The sequence below is a fragment of the Lactuca virosa genome, chromosome 3 (genome assembly GCF_052849685.1).
Source record: "Lactuca virosa cultivar CGN04683 chromosome 3, Lactuca_virosa_CGN04683_v6, whole genome shotgun sequence".
NCBI classification, from domain to species: Eukaryota; Viridiplantae; Streptophyta; class Magnoliopsida; order Asterales; family Asteraceae; genus Lactuca; species Lactuca virosa.
Genome location: NC_136428.1, coordinates 417,662,889 through 417,677,647, shown reverse-complemented (window position 1 = coordinate 417,677,647; position 14,759 = coordinate 417,662,889).

The following is a 14,759-nucleotide window of genomic DNA, read 5'->3' as shown; positions in this document are numbered from 1 at the left end:
GAAAGAATCCTTTTCTTGCTACAAAGACCACATTATCACTGGGTCTGTAGAAGATGTAACCAAAGGATTTCTGTGGGTAGCCGATGAAAATACACCTTTCGCTTCGGGGTTCGAGCTTATCGTGAGTCTCGCGTCTCACGAAAGCCTCGCAACCCCAAATCTTGATGTGGTCTAGATTGGGAACTTTTCCAGTCCACATCTCGTGAGGTGTTTTGGCAACCTTCTTTGTAGGGACTAGATTAAGGATATGGGCGGCAGTCTCTAAGGCATACCCCCAAAATGAGATTGGTAGCGAAGCTCGACTCATCATGGAACGAACCATGTCCAACAAGTTCCGATTGTGCCTCTCAGCTACACCATTCAATTGTGGTGTCCTAGGAGGTGTCAATTGTGAGACAATCCCACATTCCTTAAGATAGTCAAGGAACTCAGTACTAAGATACTCACCACCACGATCGGGTCGAAGCATCTTAATGTTCCTGCCCAACTGATTCTCCACTTCTTGCTTAAAATCTTTGAATTTCTCAAAGGTTTCTGACTTATGCTTGATTAGGTAGACATATCCATATCTACTAAAATCATCAGTAAAAGTCACATAGAACCGATTAGCATCTCTTGTGGCGGTTCTGAAGGGTCCACACACATCCGTGTGTAGGAGGTCCAACAAACCTTCACCCCTAGCACAAGTGCCAGTAAAAGGTGACTTTGTCATTTTACCAAGCAAACAAGATTCACAACTATCATCTGACTTTAGGTCAAATGACTCCAAGACTCCATCCTTTTGGAGTTGGCCTATGCGTTTCTTGCTTACATGTCCAAGACGACAATGCCATACTTTATCTAAGCTAGTGGAAGAGTTAATACACAATACATTATTTCCTAGATTATCTACAACAGATACAGTTTCATACACGCCATCACAAGGTAATGCTTTAAAATAAAGAACATTATTAAAGAAAGCATCAATACTACCATTATTATTATCAAAATAAAAGGTAAAACCTTGTTTATACAATGCATGAAAGGAAATAACATTTATTGCCATTTCTGGTGAATAATAACATTTATTCAAATCTAATGTAAACCCACTATTTAGCACTAAGGAATAAACTCCTATCTTGATGACAGGTGAAGCTTTCCTGTTTCCCATGATCAAGTTTATCTTTCCCTGCTCCACATTCTCACTTCTTTTTAGTCCCTGCAAATCACAACATATGTGAATATCACAACCTGTATCAAGGACCCAAGACTTAGAATGAGGTGAGTTATTAGACAATATAGTGTATATACCTGCATGGTTGGGTTTTACTTTCTCATCCTTCAAATCTTGCTGGTACTTTGGGCAGTTTCGCTTCCAGTGCGACTTTTCATGGCAATAGAAGCATTCAGCCTCATTAGGCTTAGCAGAAGGAGTGACAAAACCTTTCTTGGTTTTGCTTGAAGAGGAGCCTTCAAGGGTCTTACCCTTGGTACCCTTAGAAGGGTTCTTTCTCTTCTTCTCTTTGACATGCCCGATTGCCAAGACATTGGCCGCAGTTGGAGTAGGAGTAGGAGTAGTAACAACCAACTTACCCTTTAGACCACTTTCGGCGGTCTTCAAGAGTCCTTGAAGTTTGCTGAGGGCGACTTCTTCCTTGTTCATGTGATATGTCATGCGGAATTGATCATAACATGATGGCAAGGAGTGCAAAATGATGTCTATTGCTAACTCCTCAGGGAAGTTCACATTTAGCTTCAGTAAACGGTCCACATACCTTTGCATTTTCTGCATGTGGCCCGTGATGGTTTCACCATCCTTCATTCGGGTTGTTATCATGGAGGAGATTATTTCATATCGCTCTTGACGAGCACTTTGATGGTAGCGGTCCATCAAGTCCTGGTGCATCTCAAAAAGATAATAGTCCTCATAGGGCTTTTGGAGCTCGGTTGTCATGGTGGCCATCATGATGCATGCCACTTTTGTAGAATCTCTTTCATGTACCTCATATTCAGCAAGCTCTTCGGGAGTAGCAGTTGGCTCGGGTACCTTCAGCTCCTTGTCGAGAACATATTCTTTGTTCTCATACCGAGTGACCATCCTGATGTTTCTGATCCAATCTGTAAAGTTGGACCCATCAAGGATGATTCTCCCACAAAGATTCATGAGAGAGAAGGAGCTAGTAGGGTTTGAGCCAGAAGCATTGTTATTAGAAGACATCTGAAAAGAAGAGGGAATATATTAGATTAGATATAGAGATAGTCCTTAACAAAACTCCCAAATGTAATATTAAGGCTAGGACCCAACACAATATTTTATAACTTGGAAGAGGGATGCCGTAATCTAAGCTATAAGATATTTGAAGGTAGGTGAATGACGATTCACCAATTTCCACCATGAAAAACGAAATATTTAATTAGGTTTTAATTGGTTTAGAAACTCCTAGATTCTTTGAGATTCATTGAACTTTCTTCAATGGCATGTTTCAATCTCGAGTGTGCCCTTCAAGTTTTGTGACTGGGATGCCGAGGATCACAAAACAAGGTGTGAAGTAACCATGCAAATTACTTGGTACCCTTAATGTATTACCCCTCAATCGATGTGCCAGTTAACCACACACGCTCCATCGATACTATGATAAACATTAAGTCACCCTCTACCTACCTTGTTAAGTTCAAGTTAGTGTGCCGGTTAACCACACACGCTCCACTAACGACTTAAACAAAGTGTAAAGTGTAATTTCATGGATTATCACCTTATTCACATTTTCCTAAAATAACTAAGATTGGGAATTCAATAAAGTTTAGTTACTTTAGTATTATCATTATACTTTTAATGAGAATTTATAAGTCCTTGTCTTACCCGTTCGGCTAACGACCCTCCACCGATCAAGGAAGAGGTGGGTGAGAGTGGACACCCATTAAGTTTCCATTTTATAGGCAACAACCTTATACCCCCCTTATAGACCGGCTTCGTGAATGAGGCGTACTAGCGGTAAGACGACTTGATCTTATACATATATAAATATTATTAAACTTATAATATTATAAAGTATAAGGGTTGAATTTTAACTTTTAAAATTCTAGGGGTTGGAACTAAAGTTTTTAATATGACTTTACATGTTCCAAAACTTGAGGGCAAGTTTTGTAAACTTTCAAAACTTTTCATTTCTCATAACTTATGAGTTAATGGTTATTAAAAATGAAGACTCTTCATTTTTTGTAACCTATGTGTTCTTTTAATGGTTATTTATAAATGTGAGTTTTGGTTATCCATAACTTAAGAACTAGTTATGGACTCCATTAAAACACATAAAGATCAAGAATTAATCTAATCAATTATTAGCACATAATTCCTATGATCTTCTAAACTCATATGTTTATGAGTGTTCATATCAAAAATTTCAAGAATCGTAAGTACATATACAAAACTTGAAATTTTGATACGAGCTTTTGAACAAAACTTCGATTTTTCAAGTTTTTTTTTTTTCACCAAGTATCAAATAAACAAATCTGGCTCTGATACCACTGATGGGTTTTTGAGCATTCTAACACTCCTATGGTCTACATGCAACCCTAGAAACCTTGGATCTATGTTTGACTAAGATACATGCAAATAATTATTTTTCCAAGGTTCTTATCCTAACTAGCATGGCATGGGATACTTGAATCAAATAAAACTAGTAGAATTACTTACCTTGTAGTAGTAGTTGATTGCTTGGAGTTTGAGAGCCTAGCACCAATAATGTGGATGCCTCAAATGGAAGTCACAAATCACCACAAACTTGGAAAATTGAGAGAATAGTCACAAACTTCTTGAAATCGGCCATCTTGGTTTACACACATCAACTAGTGCAATTTCAAGAACCAAAGCCTCCTTTATATAGTGTGGTGGATTAGGGTTACATCCATGTAAACCCTAATACCCATGTCTTTTCATTTCCATGAGATCCATGGGTTAAAGCTCCATGGAGTATCCATGGACTTTCCATGCAAGCCTAGCCCATTCCAAATAAGCATTAGCCCACACTATATAAATACAAGAGCCCATATTTAATTAGTCAAACTTTTGATCTCTAAATTAATTCTAAATTAATTATAGATCAATACTAATTAAATAATATGATTTTATATTAATATATTAGGACTTATAATATATTAATAAATCATAACTTATACTATTCTCAAACGATTATCCATAAATTGTTCGGGTGAAGTGCAACCCAAATGGACCATGCCGGGTCGGGTCAAGTACATACCAAATATAGTTATGGACTTAGACACTATATCCAACAGATCACTCGTGATAAAATCCATGAAGTGAGTCAAATGAGCGTGGGTTGAATCCAATACTCAGAACTTATGAGCACTCATGAGTGTTGTAGCACCACTTTGTCCAACATCTTAGTCCTCTACAAGCCAACCCATGACAGTCTTGATTCATATCTACTTCCAACATATGACCGACTGTGGATGGTTTGAATAACTTAGTCATTCGGGAAGAATGACCCAGTTTATTCTGGATGTCAAAACATGCAAAATGAAACACAAGAATAATTGAATCTAATATGGTATCAAAACCTATGAATATAAATAAAACACTTTTTATTTATCACCATACTGATTACTCATTATTCATTGTTTCGGTTTTATCAACTTTACACTTGAATTAAAAAACCTAGTTTTCCCATGCTCCAAGCATGTACACTACGTTTTTCTAAACAATAGCTTTGCCATACACAAGTATGCACTCTATGTTTGTCTATGATCCTTACTTTGTGAAATAAACCAATTGAACATAATTTCAATGATTCTAATTTCACACTCCCAAATGCTTATCGTAAATGTAAAAATTCCAAATTCTTATCATTTATCGAAATCTGTTAGATTTTAAACTTAAATGCACTACCCTCTTGTAATGAATGTGTACAAAGTCACAAAGACTAGTCAATAGTCATTACATGGTATTCCAATGAAGATCTACTCCACGGAAACAAAGTCTCATATTCAAAGTACATTGCTTGGAACATGCTTCTTGCATTAAGTTTTTCTAATCTTACAGAAATTGTTACCAGCTATGGAGACAACTCCATATTTCCATTTTGACTATCACTCCTGAACAAGAGTTGCCTCTTTTTCAGAATATGTCAATATGGTCCTTCCAAAATTAACAGTATACTTCCAACTGTCCCTGAGCAACCAATCTTTGGAAAACCTTAGATTGTCCTCGACAATTGCTTAATCATTTTAGTCATATCCAATTCTAGACCTTTTCCCTTCTTAATGCCCCAGGCATTTGGAAAATTTTAGAAAGGATGAATATTATAGCACATGCAATCGATCCTATATCCGAAGCATATGGGACACGATTCATGATGTCTCACATAAAGACATGATCCTAGACCAGTCCTTTTGCTACAATATTTCTATTTGCCAAGTTCTCATAACTAAGATTATGAAAAGGGATGTCGTAATCATAATCGAATTTTAGAACGCAAATAATAGACCCATATATAGAATTTCCTTATGTTGAGCCATTCCAACACAAAATTCATATGTATCCTTGACTAAAGATGATTAAAACCTCAATCTAAGCTTTTAAAATTGAAATGAAGCATAATTTCCTCTCCCTTAATTATAGCTAAACAACTTTTCAACCCCTGCAACTTCACGAATTGGAACTTTTGTTTTCTATAATTAACATTGCTAACTTGCAATACTTATCATAATTATCATGCTCCCACTAACATGATGATTATTAGCATAACACTTATGCTCCCACTAGCTTTCACATGTATCCAGAAAACAGCTGGACTTCTAGAAGTCAATACTTTATTGACGTTCTTACCAAAGTTAAGATTTCTGATACGAGATTGCTTTGATAAGATTTTATCAAACTCATACACTTTATCTTAGATAGCTTACAGGTGTGTCTAAAAAATTTCAGAACTATGAAATGGATGCCGTAATCATAGTCTTAATTGTTTAGACCTTTGCCATTTCTGATAAGTCCATGTTAGTGTGCCGGTTAACCACGCACGCTCCACTAACGACTTTGAGAACTGCAAATATCACAGCTGCTATCTTCTTAAAATCTACTTAGTGAAAGTGTTTCCTCACCATCATTTTCATGAGTCGGAGAGAAACCTTGTGACACTTAGATTTTATGGTGTATATGTTCTTATCCATGTGAATTTGTCAAAACCATAATCACAAGATAAGGTTAGTGACAAAATCAAACTCATATGGACTGAACTTATGCAATCTTAACTTCTTGCCACCTAGCAGTACAGGGTCTGCCAGTGCTTCCAAGTTGTTATGCAACCAATTGATTACTTTCAGAACTCCTATGCAAAGCCAACTTTAACTGAAATGGGCACAGAATATGTCAACACGATAGGTTATAAACCTCAAGTTGTGTGCTAGTGAAGAACCTCAGGTTTTATTCTTGATTAATTCTTGAGACTTTCAAGACCTTTAAGACTCCCACTGTCCTCTTGACATATAAGACTCTCTTGTCAAATATTGAAGGGATAGTGCGGATTCTTTATCAAGACAAACACTTCACACAATTGGCCTTAGTTGGTCTCTGTTTAATCCAAAACATGACAACATACCAATTTCAAATGTACAAGAGTAGAAAACCTTTTACTCTTACATTTGACTAGTGTTAATAAACCTTCTTTAAGATGTGTCACTCAAGTTACAACCTTGGAGTATGACTCTAAGAATTGTTTTGGAATGAAGTATGACTCGTCTTCTTGATTTAACCATTCCAACAATTCAAGATTCCTCTTCTTAGTGGTAAGAATGCACTAAGATGTCCTTAGAGGACTAATTGTGACATGATTTCTAAATCATTAAGATGATCATGAAACATGATACTAAAGTACTCTCTCATCTTATCAGATTTGAGAAACTTTTATTCTTCTGCCTAATTTGATTCTTCTCATTCGTTCTGCCATTCATTGGAATTTTTTTTCCAATGTCTCAGAATTATACTTAAGCTTGTAAGTATAACCATATTTACTAAACTTTAGTAAATCATGACGAATAGTCTTATTAACCTTTTGTAGTGGAATTTGACTAGTACACAAGAATGTGTACTCGATCCCTTAGTCCTTTTCACTTGACTCACACATCCATGTGAATAAGTCTTAATTTTCCAATGCTTGAAAGTTCTCATTCATCATACTATTCAACTTGCATGATTCCAAGTTTCTATCCAACTGAAGCCTTGGGAATGAGAATCTTTCCTTATTTGGTAAATTATGACACTACCACAAACGAAAGAATCAAGTCCATTTCAAATATTGCTATCAATGGAATCATATAAACAACCATTTTTCACAAATGCCACTTGTAAGGATATTTAAAATAAATAAAATCAAAAAATCCTTTAATTTTAAAAACTTTGCGGAAAACTTATCCTTACAGTGCAAAAGCATATGAAAAACTTGTTGTTATCTATTCCTAAGCAATATATCATAACTCCTAAGCAACAGCTCAAAATTCTGATCACTGAACCAGCAATCAAGATCCATCTTCGTGATCAGAATACTTCCTTTAAGTTTCTTCACTTTTCTTTGATTCTTAAAACATCAACAAGCGACCCAGTCACATCATTTAATGAGAATCTCAGAATAGAAACTTAACAGAGTTAGATAGTGGACTTTTACCTGAAGAACAGTCAAACTTCTTGACTTGATCAACCTTATGATCTTTCAGGTAAATAGGCAGCTTTGCAATCAATGACCCTTCCTTTGGTAAGAGAAACATATGACTCTTTGGAAATGATGCACTGGACTATCTCAGACTTGACTTTCTCTTTACCATTTGGTCAACTGAGTTGACTATGGGCAATCCCTTTCCATTGGGAAGAGAAAGCTTTTACTGGGTATCCAATGTTACCATTGTCAATGTCCATTGAAGGTTTGGGAAGTTGATCTACTAATCAGATTTGCTCTGCCAGTGCTCCAAATCATTGCTGATTAAGCACCCCAAAGCAAATAGATAAGATCATAAAGGGTCATGTCATAGTCCTTTACATGGTAGTCCATAAGGAACTTACTATGTGACTTAGAAAGTGATTGAGCATCCAACTTTCTTAAGACTTTGACACCCAACTCTCCCGGCTTGTCAATATGTGACTTCATCTCCAAGATGCGATAACACATAGACCTTGCTTGCCAATAGGGTTTGAGTGACCTTGAACTTGTGGGTTAGGGAGAATAACTGGAGGAGGTGGAGGAAGTGAAGTTCCAAGAGATTTGGGAAGATCATAGATGTCTGAACTAGACATCTTTTGTGAGATATTCAAGATAGTTGATTTAAGTCCTTAATATAACACCCAATATGAGATATTAAGGCTAGGACCCAACACAATACTTTTATAACTTGGAAGAGGGATGTCGTAATCTAAGCTATAAAATATTTGAAGGTAGGCGAATGACGATTAACCAATTTCCACCATGAAAACAAAATAATTTAATTACGTTTTGCTTGGATTTGAAATTCCTAGATCTTTTGAGATTCATTGAACTATTCAAAGGCATGTTTCAATCTCGAGTGTGCCCTTCAGGTTTTGTGACTGGGATGCCGAGGATCACGAAACAAGGTGTGAAGTAACCACGCAAATTACTTGGTACCCTTAATATTTACCCCTTAATCGATGTGTCGGATAACCACACACGCTCCACCGATACTATGATAAACATTAAGTTACCCTTTACCTACCGTGTTAAATCAAGCTAGTGTGCCAGTTAACCACACACGCTCCACTAACCGACTTAAGCAAAGTGCAAAGTGTAATTTCATGGATTAGCACCTTATTCACATTTTCCTAAGTAACTAAGATTGGGAATTTATAAGTGTTTAGTTACTTAGTATTTATCCTTAATACTTTTAATGAAGGGAGAATTATAGTCCTTGTCCTACCCGTTTGACTAACGACCCTCCACCAGTCAAGGAAGCGGTGGGTGAGAGTGGACACCCATTAAACTACCATTTTATAGGAAGTAACCTTATACCCCCCTTATAGACCGACTTCGTGAATGAGGCCTACTAATGGTAAGACGACTTGCTCTTATACATATATATAGATATTATCAACTTATAATATTATAAAGTATAAGGGTTGAATCTTAACTTTTAAAATTCTAAAGGCTTAATTTGGAATTAAAGTATTCATGAAAGAAAACTTTTCAAATTCCAAAACTTGAGGTCAAGTTTTGAACTATTTAAAAACTTTTCAATTCCATAACTTATGTGTTTAAAGTAGTTTTAATTCAACAAACTCTTCAAGTTCCATAACTTGAGGACAAGTTATGGAAGACTTTAAACCATTAAAGAATGTGACTTTTCTTTATTCATAAGCTATGGAAATATTTATGAGTTTTATGACTCTTAAATGTGAGTTTTCATCTAACTTGAGGACAAGTTACAAAAAACACATTTTGGAATCAACTCTTAGATTAATTTGGATTGAAAACCACAATTTCACATAACATTCCTATTAATCTAAGCAACTGTGACAACCCGAAATTTCTATTCTGTACAACCATTCATTTCAATAGAAGTCAGAATAGTTTCTGCTAACTTTTGAGCTGTGTAGAGTCAGTTTGAGTGTTTTAAAGTTATTACTTCAGGAGATAACAGGAGAGAGGATGCCCTAGGGTTTATTGTGCAACAATAATGTCCCAAAACTCCAAGAGTTTGGAGTTTACGGCCTAAACAAAGGTGTTTACGGCTGTAAACCATAAAAGGGGGTATAAATATGACACTTAGTCATTATTTACCACTTTTCACATTTTCAAGATCCAAAACCCAATTCTTTCTCAAGTATCATCCTACTTTTCTTCAATATCTTCACCTTTGTAAGTGTTTCTATCCCTAAAAAGTTGATATCTTACTTAATCTAGTGATCTTACACTAGTGTTCTTGGACTTTTAGCACCTTTTCAAGCTTCTACCTAGTAAGTACTCTTACCCTAGTGTATTATAAGACTTGTTACACTTCTAATCATCTAGAAAACACAAGGAATCAAAGGATCAAAGGTGTTTACGGTCCAAGAACACCTTGGACCGTAAACCCTAATAAAGGGGCCAAAGTGGCCCTAGTCCCTTACCAAGCCTTGGAAAGTAGCCTATACCCCTTCCTTGATATGCTTAGTACTTGAAAACATCAAAAGACCATAAACCATTTGGGTTTACGAAGGAGAAGTCGTCCAAGGACCGTAAACTCCCTAAAGGAGTGAAATGGTGCCCTAATCTCTTCCTATGGCTTAAACATGAAGTAGGAATGCTTCTTATGATCTTAATGGCTTCAAAACACAAAATGGTCAAGTACCATGAGTTTACGGCCATAAACTCATGGGTTTACGACCGTAAACTCAATGAGTTATGGTCACCAAACCGTAAACTCCAAGGGAGTTTACCCTTGAACCCTAAACTCAATTACAAGGTCCTACCACCCTTAGATGCAATCCTTAGGACGTATAGCACTTAAATCAAGTGTTTTACATGTCTTAGGATGTCTTAAATTTGGTTAATTAGTTGTTTTATGACTAATTCGATACATATATGTGTTATTATATGTTAACTACGATCATTGTGTGTGTACAAGTCTTCACTTGACACTTAGCATCCTACATCATCCGTTCATCCAAACCACTCACTACAGGTGAGTTCATACCGCCTTAATCAATCTTTTAAATGATTTTAAATGCTTTCATGGAGGGGGGGGGAATACAAGTAGAAAACAGGAAGTTATAGAATCAATCACATGCGATTTATAACTGTGTTTTCAAACAACTGATTTCACATACTTCAAAATGTGATAAATACAATGCTTTTCAGTTATTTTTACTTTGTTATCAACAAATTACTCTTGAATTATTTTATAAACTGACATCAAGTTATTATTATTTATTGTTCAAAACTCTTAAATGTTTTACAAAACCTCCTTCAATTTACTGTTAAAAACCATATCTATACACTTATGTTTCATGTATATATGTACTGATATGAGAGCTTTCATTCTTTCTTCAGTTCCAACACTCTTGAATAGCAAGGGTGTATAAACCTACTTGGACATTCAATTTACATTCCAATAAACTATTATAGGTATAGTTTAGGGGATACAAATTACTATTCCTATTACAAGGAATTACACAAGACTCAGTTCATTCATGAGTCTATACTACTATATGAAGAGATACTATTACATGTTATCCAGAGAGAAATACTATATCTATACAGAGAGAAATACTATATATATACTATACGGGACTGACCATCCTACACCTGGCTGCTAGCTACAGCGGGACCTGTTCATCGACGGATGTTCTCGGTTGTATTGTTCGGCGAGTTTCCACGCCGTGATTATCCTAAGGCAAAAGGATACGATTTCAATGATTATATAATTTTCCCTATTACTTTTATTTTGTGACACATTCACATAAACGATGAGGTAGACTATATTTTTATAATAATAGTTGTACAGGGAAAAATCTTCATTGATACAGAAATGCAAACCTTCAACGCATTCGGGTCTTGGTAGAAGACTACTTTTTATACAAGTAGGAAGTATGGGATTTTCTAGGGTTTTCACACTTATACTAAATGTTTCATTAAACATTTACAAGTCTTTCATAACAGCTTTTCGAATCAATGACACTAAAGTACTTATGTTCTCACCAGCTTTAAAGCTAATACTCGCTTTCAAAATAACTTGTATTCTCAGGTCACCAGTAGACAGGTACGATGATCAGGTTTTGAGAAGACGGAGCACAGACAAGTCTCGTCTTTTATTTTGATTACATATTTTGGTGTCTTATTACAATGAAAGAACACTCATATATTAAAACTTTACTTTTAATGCAATGGATGATGTTGTTGCTTGTTTACTACTTTGCACTGTTATGATACTTTACATGACGTCCTCCACCCCTGAACGTTTCCGCCGTTCTTGGTTTTGGGGTGTGACAGATTGGTATCAGAGCTTTGTTTATAGTGAATTGAGTATATCAACCCATAAAAGATATACTAACTATAAATACAATGGGATTAAAATACTCTGACCAAGAGTTTATACTTTTAAATAATAAAATATTTTGGAAGATTACCTTTGATTTTTGGGGTATTTGGATGATCCAACTCGAAATAATATGAATACCAATCTAGAAAATCAAGTTAGGAAGATTACCTTTGATTTTTGAGTCTTGAAAGTGGTGTTCTTGAGCCAAACCTGATTTTAGAGAGAGAAAGTAGAGAGAGAAAGCTCCAAGGTGGGAAAAGGCTCTAAAGGTGGACACTCCTCCTTTATATATGGCTGCCTAGTGGGGACCCACCATACACTGTCGTTTGAACGGAGCTAAATGTTTTTACCGGGTAAACTAACCGTAACCCGACTTAGTTGTTTTTATTCCGTCATTATATATTATTTATTTTAATAACTCAAAATGAATTATTTTTAAATAAATAAAAGTTAACGGAAAATTTTAATAGAACCAACTTTTATTAACGGAAACGGGTTACAGTGACGGAGTAAATTTCGGGTTGTCACATTATAGCACTTAAATCAAGTGTTTACATGTCTTAGGATGTCTTAAATTTGGTTAATTAGTGGTTTATGACTAATTGGATACATATATGTGTTATTATATGTTAACTACGATCATTGTGCGTGTACAAGTCTTCACTTGACACTTAGCATCCTACATCATCCGTTCATCCAAACCACTCACTACAGGTGAGTTCATACCGCCTTAATCAATCTTTTAAATGATTTTAAATGCTTTCATGGAGGGGGGGGGGGAATACAAGTAGAAAACAGGAAGTTATAGAATCAATCACATGCGATTTATAACTGTGTTTTCAAACAACTGAAATACTATATCTATACAGAGAGAAATACTATATATATACTATACGGGACTGACCATCCTACACCTGGCTGCTAGCTACAGCGGGACCTGTTCATCGACGGATGTTCTCGGTTGTACTGTTCGGCGAGTTTCCACGCCGTGATTATCCTAAGGCAAAAGGATACGAATCAATGAACAGTATTTCTCTCCCTATTACTTTTATTTTGTGACACATTCACATAAACGATGAGGTAGACTATATTTTTATAACAATAGTTGTACAGGGAAAAATCTTCATTGATACATAAATGCAAACCTACAAAGCATTCGGGTCTTGGTAGAAGACTACTTTTTATACTAGTAGGAAATATGGGATTTTCTAGGGTTTTCACACTTATACTAAATGTTTCATTAAACATTTACAAGTCTTTCATAACAGCTTTTCGAATCAATGTCACCATAATACTTATGCATTCACCAGCTTTATGCTGATCTACGCTTTCAAAATAACTTGTATTCTCAGCTCACCAGTAGACAGGTACGACGACCAGGTTTTGAGAAGACGGAGCACAGACAAGACTCGTCTTTTATTTTGATTACATATTTTGGTGTCTTATTACAATGAAAGAACACTCATGTATTAAAACATTACTTTTAATGCAATGGATGATGTTGTTGCTTGTTTACTACTTTGCACTGTTATGATACTTTACATGACGTCCTCCACCCCTGAACGTTTCCGCCGTTCTTGGTTTTGGGGTGTGACAGCAACTCATAAGAACAAGATAATTCATTCAAACTTCTTTCATGTAATTAGCCTAATCATTAAACTAATACAACACATGAATCTATTAATAATTATCTTTGAAATTGGATTAGCATGAACATTACCACATCAAAAACAGATTTATATTTTCAAAAACAGCTTATGGTAATGTTCCTAATCCATTTCTAGCCAAAAAACTCGAAGATATGCTGTCAGGGGGTCCTACTCGTCGAGTGTATGAACCTACTCGTCGAGTAGGATGAGTTTCCTCATGGACTCGGCGAGTCCAGTGCCCAGACAGCCCGAAAATTGATTTTTTCAGCATTTTTCAGCACTTTGCATCAAGTATAATTGAAAACAGACCTAGGCTCTGAAACCACTGTTGGGTTTTGAGCATTATAACACTCCTAAGTGTATATGCAACCCTAAATACATTGGATCTATGTTTTCTCTATTATACATGCAAATATGAAGATTCCAAGGTATTACCCTATCTAGCATACAATCTTTGATACTTGGGTAATAAAAAACGAGTTTGAATACATACCTTTTTATGTAGCTTGATTCCTTGATGCTTAAGAGCCGAGTGCCCCAAGTGTGACACCTCAAATGGTTCACACAACACCAAATGCCTTTGGAATATACTTGAGAGAAATATAGAACACTTGAAATCGGCTTGCCCTCTCTACAATGTTACTAGTGGCCGATTTTCCCCAAGAATAAGATGTTTATATAGTTTGACACAATTAGGGTCACACCATGTATACCCTAATTTTCATGGCCTTTCATTTCCATGATCCATGGGTACAAAAACACCATGGAGCATCCATGGAGCATCCTATGGGTTTTAGCCCAACTAGATAATCCATGGAGCATTAGCCCACTATACAAGTATAGATGATTTACACAATCAACACATATATTTAATTAGTCTCCTTTTGATCACTGAATTAATTCCAAATTAATTCTTCATCAATACTAATTAAATAATCTTATTAATATATTAGAAATTATAATATATTAGTAAACCTTAAGTGTTATTTCTCTCATTTTAGTCTATCCAAATGCATGATGACATGCAACCCAAATGGACCATGCCAATCGGGTCAAGTACATACCAAATATAGTTATGGACTAAGACACTAATCCAAC